Below are 12,032 nucleotides of genomic sequence, written 5' to 3'. Positions count from 1 at the left end.
GCCGCCTCGTATCGAGAGATGGATGCTCTCGCTCATGGAGTACGGGGTCAAGTTGCTGTATCGTCCCGGCACGCCCAACCCCGCTGACTATCTGTCCCGCCACCCGGGGGCTGGGCGACCCAGAGACTCTGCAGAGGTGGCAGACTGTGTGGAAGTGGTGCACCTGGTGGTGGAATCGGCGCTACCCGTCGCCCTGGCGCGCTACGAGATTGCAGAGGAATCGAACACGGACAAGGTGTTCGTGAGAATCAAGGAGGCTGTGGCCAGTGGTGAGTGGCGCGAAGTGCTCATGAACACTGCCAGAAGGGACGATGGTGAAAAACGGGACTTGCAGGCTCTCTGGAGGGCACGCCACGAGCTGTCGGTAGCCGAGGACGGTCCACTGCTGAGGGGGCACCAAATAGTTATCCCACGTGCACTGGTGGGCAAAGTGCTGCAGCTCGCCCACAAAGGGCACCATGGGACGGCAAAGATGAAGGCACGTCTCTAGTTGAAAGTATGGTTCCCAGATCTGGAGAACAGAGTGGATGAATTTGTGAGGACGTGCATACCCTGCCAAGCAGCGAGTCCAGTAGAGAGAGGGCCGCCCATCCAGGCCATGGAGAGGAGCGAACGCCTGTCGGGGACAGTGCATGCGGACTTCGGGTCCACGGGCCGGGGAATGTACTTTTTGGCAGTGGTAGACCAGTGGTCACGCTATCCGGAGGTGGAGCTGATTGAGTCCACGGCCAGTGACCACACCAGCCTGGCTATGGAGAAAATGTTTGCCACCCATGGTTTCCCCTTTGAGATATGTTCGGACAATGGAGCGCCGTTTCAGGGGCAATGTTTTGCTCAATACTGTGAAGAAAGGGGGATCAAGCATCGGAAGGTCAGCCCACTCTGGCCCAGAGCAAACGGGGAGGTGGAACGCTTCATGCGAACGCTCAATAAAGTTTTCCGCATATCACTAAATGGAGGGGAAGAACTCCGGCACAACCTGTTTGACTTTCTGCGCGAATACCGCACAACCCCACATCAGTCCACTGGGGTCGCGCGAGTGGAGGCCCTCTTCAAACGAGCTCCAAGGGGGCTGTTGCCCGAAGTTGAAGGCCGATGTCCGGGGGAGATTGATAACAACCGGGTGCGAGCAGAAAGGGCCGCCCAGAACAAGCGGGAGAGCATCCAACGAAGATTACCGGAGAAGGTGATCGCAATGGGGGACACGGTGCTGGTGCGGAATCGAAGGCCGGAAGGAAAGTTATTGTTACCTTCTGAAGAGCAGCCACTGGGAGTGACCCACGTCAAGGGGTCCATGGTCACCGCAGCCAATGCCCGTGGAACTGTCACAAGGAATGCGTCATTCTTCAAGTGGATTGAGGCAGCTCCGACTCCCGAGGGGAGCGGCGCGAATGAGCCAGAGTGCGATGCAGGAGATCCACCAAGAAATGATGGACCGCCAGAGGCTCCAAGGATACCAGAGGTGCCCCCTGAAGAGGAACGCAGGTACGCAAGCCGGGCGGGGTGCCAGCCGCCGCAGAGGTTCCAAGAATTTATTATGGATTCTGCCTCGTAACAGGTGGACGACTGCTAGTTTAAGTTTGAACTGTTAATGTTGAGTGCACCTGTTATACTGTGTTCTTGTTTGGGGGAAAAGGAGGGATGTTGCGTAGTGTATACGCACTGTTTACGCATGCGCGAGCGTCAACGAGGATTGCGCATGCGCGTTACAAATAAAGACGGTCCTGCCGGCAGTTCGCACCGGGGACCCGAGCAACACATACGTGTCCCGTGTGGTCCCTGGCGAGTGAGTGTGTGTCTGCGTGTGCATGCGGGTGGGGGCCCTGGCCAGCCCCCACCATACCACAGGATCCAATTGCTGACATATACGTGTTTATTTCACACTCAGGTAACCTGTACAAAATGCCAGATAACTCAATATTTACTTTTGAAATCCTTCAGATTACTTTGGATTTTTTGGCATTCCGTTAGCATAATTCACATTGCTGTGTATAACTTTTGAACTACTTCACATTGATTTAGGTCAGTTTGGATTATCTTAGGTTTCCTCAGATTACTTATTCTAAATACGTTATTTCACTGCATCGTATGGGTTTCATTCAGTAACTGTGAGATAACTGCACTTCGAGGGAATGCATGAATAACATGTTCCCCTCCTGGCAGAGCTGAGAACAAAACAAACTTTGGAGAATAAACAGATGAACAATGTGTGCACGACTGTTTCACCCCAATTGAGCACCAGCTAAATTCTTCAAATCAGACCTGTGTGCTGGGAGACTGCATCGCTTAAACACCAAGTCCCTAAAGGACACACTTGGTGAGGTATTATTTTTATTATCTTTCAGGCAGCTGGTGTTCTAAATCATTTTGACACAGCTTAAGATAAGGAGAAGGTTTCATAGCTGCAATTAACCCATTAACTTTGAGATAACTGATTTTACGGGCAGAAAGGGTTGTTATGAATCACTTACAGGAGAGGAGTTTTGATAACACAGATAATCAGCTACTGGTTATTTGATTGACCTATATGTAAACAGCTGCAGAGCGAATCATTCGCTCTTTGTATAATAGATTTTGGATGCATGGCTGTTGCTGACGTGACAACCATGAGACAAAATCTAGAAGTGATGTCTGATATTTTTTGTGCATAAAGATATCTAATACTTATAATAACTTAGTCTTATGTTGTAAACGTATTTGCCAAGACTACATTTCAAAAGACCCTGTTGAATTTAATTCTGAAAGATAACACAGATGGAACTTTCTCCTGATCACGTGGTCATACCAACAGTTAAACATCAGCTGGGTGCAGGGGCGTTGCTTGGTTTGTAAAAGAACAGGAGCTACACTAATGTCGGCACTGTCGGGACTCGGGGCTAGTTAGCCTTTTAGTTGTAGCCCCTGAGCTTCTATCCGTGGCTACAACCAAAGACTCAGGACTATACCCCTCTTAGCCCCCCTTAGCAACGCCTAAGGCTGGGTGTGGTTTCAATTAGACTGTTTGACGTAGAAGAAACGCTGTTGACTAGTGTCTGTGTTTTCCCAATACATTTATTTTAGGTCTGGGAAGTCACACAATTTTCAAATTAAAAGTATAGCATCCCAAAGAGGAGTGTTTATTCTCTCCGATAGTGTAGTTACCATTATTTTATTGTTCATAGTGTGAACCTCGCTCGAGAGCAGCTCCGCTTTTTACATTGTGAGTAAATCAGTGTTGGGCATGGCTTATTTTTACCAGTAGCATAGTACTGTTGGTAAACGGTCGGAAGAACATGGAAATAGTCGTGTGGGGTTTTTGATGGAAGAGCCACATTTGTAGTGTTTTGTGGGACTGGAAGATGGTGGCGGTTTTCTGAACCTGCAGTGGGCTAGAGCTCCAGAGGGTTGGGATATTGCACAACAAGGACTGTTTGCAGATCCTTCTCTTTGTGGGTTATCTTTGACTCAAAACCTTTTAATGGATTTGCTAAGTGAGGCGCAAAGGCTACCTGTGATGTGCAGGTTATCCAACAGCTACGCTGGTGGGCCATTCAAGATCTATTTGTATGTGAAGAAAGCCCTTTTTTGTTTTTTAATATCATATTTTATTGGTTTTATAACATACAAACACTGGTCCTTAACGGGCCAGAGCACAATAACAACAACAATAACATTCAATGGAATGCGCGCTCATATAGATCACATTACAATACATGTTTTATGGAATGTTCTCCATTGCAGTGTTCATATCCTACATTCTACGGTGTTATGTTATTAAAGATTTCAGAGTTTACATGGTATCTTCCCATCGTTGCCAAATCTTGTCTGCTTTTTCAGAGCATCCCCTGGCTTTATATACTCTCCTTTCTATGGCGATGCAAATTTGTACATCAATGATCCATTGGCTTTCTTGCAGCTTTTTCGCAGCTCCTCATAGTTGCGCTATATTTCTTTTGATTATTGCTGTTGCAGTCATGAAGCAGAGCTTTTCGTATCTTGACAGCTCTATCTCGCTGTCTGCTGCGAGTAGCAGTAGCTTGGGGTCCCTGGGGATCGTCTGCTTTAGGACTCTTGTAAGGATATTGCAGCATTGCTGCCAGTAATGGCTAATATTTGGGCATTCCCATAATGTGTGAAAGAAGGTTCCTTCCTCTCTATGGCAGCGTAAGCAGTTAGGTTCTGTTATATTACCCCAGTAATACAGGGCTACCCTCGGATAATAGATCCTGTGCAGTATTTTCAGTTGGACTAGTCGTAACTTGGTTGATATGGCGACTTCGTGGGGGTACATTAGTATCTGAACCCAGCCTTCCAGCACAATCTCCCCAACTTCAGTTTCCCATTTTGTCTTAAGACGTACCAGTTCTGGTGTGGCAAAGGAGGTGATGACACTGTACATCACTGTGGTGACTTTTGCCTGGATGTGGTCTGTAATTACATTTCGTTCTAGTGGAGTACTATCTGACATGTCAGAGAGGGTCGGGAGGTGCAGTTGTAGTGCATGCCGGAGCTGAGTGTAATGGTACCGTTCCGCTTCTGGGAGGTTAAAGGACAGAGTCAGTTCATCGTAGGGCCTAATGGCGCCATCCACTATAATGTCTCCACTTTTTCTATACCACATCTCGTCCACACTGGCCATTTCGGCAATTTAGCTACTTCAAGGAGATTCCTATTATTCCATAACGGTTGTATTGGCATGACTTTGTCCCCCCAACCTATAAAAGTATGTGATTCTGCCCAGATACGAGACGTCTGTGATGCCATTCTTCGGGGGTTTGCCTTGGGTGTTGCCGCATATAGTTCCAAGGGAGGTGATGATCGTACATGCAGTGTTGTTGGTTCCGCATGCAGTGCATCATTTATTACCGACATCTGGCTAGCCCAATAGTATGTCTGTAGCCTTGGCAGGCCAATGCCGCCTTCCCATATCGACCTTTGCAGTGTTTGGAGGGCTATTCTCGGGTGTCCACCTCCCCATAGGAGCTTTCTGAGTGCGCAGTCTATTTTTTGGAACGTCTTCACAGGTATATGCAGTGGGGCATTCTGGAGTATATAAAAGTAGCGAGGAAGTGTCAGCATTTTAAAAAGTGCAGCTCGACCTAGCAAGGTCAAGGGTAGGAACATCCAGTGCTGCACATCCCCTGCAAATCGCTCTGTGATGGGTTGTAAGCTATTGAGTGTATAATCATTGAGGTTTCTTGTGATCTTGATACCCAAGTATTGGATGTGTTCAGGGACTATTCTATATGGGCAGGGTTCCGGGGCCTGCATACCCAATTGATTTAGTGCAAATAATGTGGATTTGGACGAATTCATATTTAGGTCACTAAAGGTCCCGTATTTTTGGAGTAGCTGTGTCACCACTGGGCATGTCATCTTGGGGTCTCGCAGATATATCAATAAGTCATCTGCGTACAGTGAGACTTTGTCCTCCCATTCTAGCCCGCCAGGGATGCCTCTCCATGTAGATGTTTCTCTCAGTAGCTGAGCCAGTGGTTCATGGCCAGCGCAAAGAGAAGGGCGGATAGGGGGCAGCCTTGTCGTGTCCCTTTTCCCAAGGCAAAGGATCGTGATGTCCAGCCATTCACTCTGACTTCGGCCATTGGTGCGTTGTACAGCAGTTGGACCCAGGATAAGAATTGTTCTCGGAACCCCATTTTATGCATGATCCCCCAGAGTGTCCGCGAGTGGATGGAATCGAACGCCTTTTCGAAGTCTATTGCAAGTACTCATAAGGGAATATTCAGGGTCTGAGCATGTTCAGTGACTAAGTGTATTCTCCTTATGTTCATTCTTGTGGATCTACCAGGCATGAAGCCACTTTGGTCTGGGTAAATCAGGGATGATATGACCTGCTGTAGACGTGTCGCTAGCACTTTGGCCAGTAGCTTTGCCTCGCTGTTAATGAGGGAGATCGGCCTATATGAGCTGCAGTTATCTGGGGGTTTGTCTGCTTTAGGTATTACAATTATTGTAGCTTTTCTTAGGTCCGCTGGCAGGCGCCCTGTGGTTTGAGCCTGTTGGTAAATTGTGAGTAGGTGGGGGGCCAGTTTAGTACCGCCTATCTTTTTCCAGGTTTCCATGGGAAAGCCATTTGGTCCGGGTGTCTTTCCGGATTGGAGCTCCATCATGGCTGCAGTAATCTCTTCTTCTTTGATTTCCGTTTCTAGGTTAGCAATTTGTTCAGTACTTAGGGACGGGAGGGTGATTTCCTCCACTATGGAGGTCTCAGGAGGAGCTGCAGGTGCCTTCTATAGCTCCTCTTAGTATCTTGCAAACTCTTCAGCTATATCTGCGTCTGTCAGCCACGGTTCCGAGTTTTGGGGTATAATTGGTCTTACTTGGTTGTGGCCCTCATCTCTCCGTTCGAGCCAGGCTAGCATCTTCCCCGCCTTGTCACCTGTTTCATAAATTCTGGCTCTCATTGCTCTAGGTGCCTGTTTGGCATTGTCCAATGCAATGTTTTGTAGTTTTTTTTGAGCCAGAACCAAAGCTCTGTTTGTGTCAGGACAGTCCTGGGTTAGGTGTGTCTTTTCTGCCTTTTCTGTCTTTTCTGCTTGCTTTACGTTTGCCTCTGCCTCCGATTCTAATGTATATTTTCTTTTGTGCTGCTGTCCAGGAAATGTTTTCCCCTCGTCTCACCGGTTTATAGGCTTCCAACAGTATAACAGGACAGTCCACCGATCCTTCATTCAGTTCAAAGTATGTTGTAGTGGCATTTTGTAGGTGTTCTATTAGTTCAGGGGAGCCTAAGTGGTAGTTGTTCAGTCTCCATACCGGTTGGGGGGCTGGTTTGCATGTCATAATTGACATGAGTAGAGGGGAGTGATCCAAAATGCCTCTTGGGAGGTATTCTGCTTGTGTTGCTGCATGTATTATTGCTGCCGGCACAAAGAAGTAGTTTAAACGTGACAACGATGCATGCACCCCAGAGTGGTAGGAAAATTCTCTTTCTTCCAGATGCAGGTCTCGCCATACGTCCCTGATACCAAATGCTTCCACAAATGTGGCCAGGTTGTTTCAGTGGTTGGGGTCTCTGTTGCATAGGTGTGTGCGATCCTGTATATTGTTCATGACATCATTGAAGTCACCTCCTAGGACCAAGATGTCAGAGGTATCACTGGTTAGCAAGGGCGTTATGTCTTCTATTAGCGTGGTTTGTAGTGCAGGCGGGGCATAGACCGCCAAGAGGAATATTGTTTTGTTCCAGAGCGTACCTATGACGTATGTAAATCTGCCCCCCGTGTCTTGCGTTGTTTTTGAGAGGGTAAACGGCAGTCTTTTAATGTATTAATATCAGTACTCCTCTGGCTCCCATCGTGAAGCCTGCCTGTATAGCTGTACGATAGTTGGAATGCTTGAATAATGCATTGGTTGTACCTGCCATGTGTGTCTCTGTTAGGAAGGCTATATCTGGGCTATGCCTATTCAGGAACTGTCGTACTAGTTGTTTTTTCAGGCTGTTTCCTAGGCCATTTACATTCCAGGTAAGAAGTTTTAAGACTCGGGTCTTATTGTCTTGCGGAGTTACGTTAGCATTCATGGTTACGGATGACAGTGAAGCTTCCCAGAGTGGGGGCATTGCTTGCGCTTGTCTTGTGGCAGAGAACAATAATCAGTGTTTGATTAACACCTGGTTTATGTAGGTTTAGGTGTTCCATTGAGCTTTTCCATCTTTTAAACATGTATCCAACTCCCCCTCCCCATACTTCACCCCCAACTGAAGCATCTGTCGCCCCTTCATAACTCAAACGCTAATTAAACAAAACTATGCACTCGCAATTTTCATACATGATTCGCGATCTTCAAATCACTTATACCGTCACCGTGGCATTAGAGATACCGTGGTGGGCTCCTTGATCAGGGAGTGGACGCAATGTGGCGTGTCGTGGGCCGTCAGCCAACTTGCAAAGTGCTTTCTTCTTTATACTTTTTTGGGAGTCCCGGCTGGTGTGTTTCCCAGGCGGGTTTTAATCTCTCAGATACAGTGATTATCTTCTGTTTGTTTGTCTAGTGTTTGTATTCATTCGGCACCTCTATGCACTATTTCTTCTACTACTTGCTGTGGTGGTTCATTTGGCGGTCTGTTCGGTCGCGATCTGTTTCTTCGATTTTCTTGCCGCCGCCATGGGCCTCAGTCTCCTTCTAGATTTGTCTCAGCCTAATCCCATGCTTCTTTGGGATCTGTGAAGTGCACCGTCTTACCCTTGTGGTATAATATAATTTGTGCTGGGAATAGCAGGCCGTATTTCATGTTCAGTGCCTGGAAACGTTTTTTAAGTGGGTCAAAAGATTGTCTTGCTTTTTGTACTTCTCTAGTGAAGTCAGGGAAGAAGGCTATCTTGGAGCCATTGTAAGTTATGACTCTTTTTGTCCTGGCCATTTGAAGCACTGCATCTCCGTTTCTATAATTCAGAATCTTGGCTATCACTGTTCGTGGTTGCCCTACAGGTAGCGGTTTGCCAATCGGAATTCGGTGTGCATGCTCAAATGAGATACATTTTGATAAGGGTTTGGGGGCGAATAGGTCAGCAAGCCATTGCTCCAGGAAGAGTTCCATGCTTGCTCCTTCTATTTTTTTGGGCAGGCCGAGAATTCGGATGTTGTTCCTTCTCGAGTGACGTTCGCCCTCCTCCACTCGCTCCTCCAGCACTTTGATGCGTTCCAGCTCCGTGTGCATTTGTTGATCCATGCCTCTTAATTCGTCTTCGGCTACGGATATGCGTGTCTCGGCCTCTCCTGTGCGGGACGATAGTTTCTGGAGATCATGACGCAGTAGTGAGACCTCTGTGCTGATGCTGTCCATTTTGACCTCCATGGAGGTTCGCAAGTTGGAGATGGCGATCATCACATCTCTTAAGGATAAGTGTTCATCATGGTCCTGTGAATCACTAGGTCCATTTTGATCCTCTGAGGAGCCTGGGCAGATGTTGTATGTTGCTCCATTGTGCTTTGGGTGCCTGCTTTCTTAGGGCCTCATTACACGTTAGGCGGTAAATTCCCTAGCTAATCACGACCCGGACTGGCCGCTATTAGCGGCACCGCTAAGAACGGTGCCACTAATAGCGGCCAGTCTGTAGGCGCGCGACCCCTCATATCTGAAATAGCGGCATGGCGCTAATAGCACGCCATTACAAGGCATGCGGACATGCTAATAGCGGCATGGTATTGGCGGAAGAAGCCCATACCGGCATGGAGGAAATACCGGCATCCCGAACCACACGTTAAGAGAGCTGAGTAGTGTCCCCACGTGCCACAGGTGGCCACAACAGCACAGGTGGTGGCAATGGAGACTGGGGCAGCACAAAAGGAGCACACCACACCCCTTCCCACACCAAGATGGTTCCAATACTTGCAGCATTACATGGGCTGGAGGACATGATTGCATTGCAGCACCAACAACAACAAGCAGCACAGAGGAGACGCAGGGGGAGGAGTATGGTGATACTGGCCCAGCAAGCCACACCAGTGCACCCAGTCATACCACAGAGGCAGCCAGCAATCCCCAGGATTCTAGCCTTTCCATTCAACCTAACCCCTGAGCAGATACACACCCTGTGCCGCCTGGACCGGGATACCATCACCACCATGGTGGACATGAATCACAACGACATAGTGAGCCACATACACATCAGTACTGCCATCCCTCCTCTGCTGAAGGTGGTAACTGTGCTCCACTACCTGGCCACAGGCACCTACTAGCATACGGTAGGGCAGATGCATGGCATTTCACAACCAGTATTCACACGCACGCTGACCCAGGTGCTCGATGCCCCCCTGAAGCACACCAGTGAACACATATCCCTGCCACAGACAGCCCAGGAGATCTCCAACAACAAAGTTGGCATCTATTCACTGGCATGCATCCCAAGTAGCATCGGGCAATCAACTGTACCCATGTGGAAATGGTGCCCCCACATCACAATGAGGCTGTCTACCGAAACAGAAAGCATTACCACTCCATCAATTACCAAATGGTATGTGACTCAAAAAAGAGAATAACACATTGTCGTGACCGATACCCCTGATCAACCCATGAATCAATGGTCCTGCGGAACTCAATGATACCACGCAACATGGAGCGCCATGCTGGACAAAGTTTGTGGCTACTTGGTGAGTAGCAGGACAGGCACATGGCAGTGTGATGTGGGGTGTGTTTGGGGGGGAGAGATGCATACTCCAACTGGTTGTGGACTGTCGCCCGTACAATAAAGGGACATACAGATGTACACCAATGTCCACCAATGCAGTACACAATGGAGAGGACACGAAACCACATGCAAGTAGTAAACTGCACAACAAAGACATCAATCCATAACGCAATACATGACACATCTATCCACATGCACATTGCACATCATACCATACCCTACATGACACAAAGCTGCTACATACAGCCAATATGCATAATGTAAATGTGCGTTGAACAACATCACAACAGATATGCGCCCTTGAGTGCATGCAAAAGGGATCACCTGTAGCCATTGTACAGAGCCACACCCGTACACCACTACTGATGTGCCGCTTCACAGCATGGGGACATTGGAATCATAATGCCAGTACACTAGCAGTGTCGTACAAAGGTTGCCTGGGCCCGGGAACACCTAGGACCTATCCACACCCAGGACGTTGGAAATACTGCCAGAGGCATGCATGGTGCACGTCCACTTGCAGGGACTAGCTTACCTTCTCACATTGCAGTTACACTGATCGTCTCCATGCATGCTGGGAATCGTGGATGCTAATCAGAATGCTAAAAGAATTAGTGTGAAATGTCCAGGTTGCAATTGAGGGACCAGTAACAAGGCCCCATTGTTCCAGCCATGCAGGTGATGCTGGCTATCCCCTGAAGAGTTGGCTCCTTACCCCTATACGGAACCAACAGAACTGGCAGGAAGAGGAATAGAACCTTGCACAGAGCCGTACCCGCGTCGTGATTGAGCAGGCATTTGGCCTACTGAAGACACGGCTCCGGTGCATAAGCTGGCCGGGTGAGGCTCTCCTGTACGGCCATGACAAAGTGCCGAAGATAACCATGGCATGTGTCATGCAGCACAATATGTGTATCAGACGGAATGTGCCTATGCCCCCTGACATTGACATGCAACCACCTGATGAAGATGATGTTGATGGGGAAAATGGGCCACTAGGACATGCAAGTGGCGATAGCCAGGAGGGACACGATGTGCGTCAGCATCTGATTTATCAAATATTCTGAGAGACAAGGGTCAACTATTTTGGATGGAGATGGGTATTGTTGCCCTGTTGTATGTGGTGAGGCACACAATGGACCCTGTCCCCAATAAAGTACACATACACAATGATGAAGACCAAGCCTTTGTCTCAACTTGTCAACAGTGTATTATGATTAATTTGTGAACAAAAAGTGCATGGCCCCAACTATGCAAACACCCTTTTCCCCCATCCCCCCACAACACTCCCAAAAGCACCCTTTCCCCCCTGCCCCCACAACACTCGCAAAAACACCCTTTCCCACCTCCCCCCACAACACCCCCATGTGTAGCTTGTAGTGCGTAGGTGTCCTGCTGCACATGTGCCAGCTAGTTCTTGCTGGCCCTACTTCTCATGGCCTCCACCGCCATTGGGAGGTTGGGATGGCGTGCGCCTCATGGTGCGCAAGGAGTGGCAGCGGGGGCTTGTCTGACGTGAACTCACAGAGGAGGAGATGCCTGGTTGGTGGGGGGGATATTGTTGCTCCATAGCGTCCGCTATGCGTGTGAGGACCTGCCTCAGTTGGGCCATCTCCTCGCATAGCCTGTTTGTGCTGGCCTCTATGCCCTCTCTTGTCTGGCTTGCATTCGACCTAACCTCCTCCCTCAGACGGGCTGCCTCTTCCACATGCTGGCCAACAAGCGCTGTTATTTCCACCTGCCTCTGGCTGATGGCTGACAGGTCATGGCGACTGCGTCCAGCTCTTGGGGTGGCTGCTGCGCCCTGGTCTATGCCTCGGCCATCAGGTGAGGACACCTGATGGCTCCAGTGCCCTTCCACGGTGTCGTTGCCAGATTGTCCATGGCTACTTGATTGCGATG

Source organism: Ambystoma mexicanum, chromosome 5p, assembly GCF_040938575.1.
Source record: "Ambystoma mexicanum isolate Mex_15411 chromosome 5p, UKY_AmexF1_1, whole genome shotgun sequence".
Taxonomy (NCBI): Eukaryota; Metazoa; Chordata; class Amphibia; order Caudata; family Ambystomatidae; genus Ambystoma; species Ambystoma mexicanum.
Note: the sequence above shows the minus strand (reverse complement) of the source record.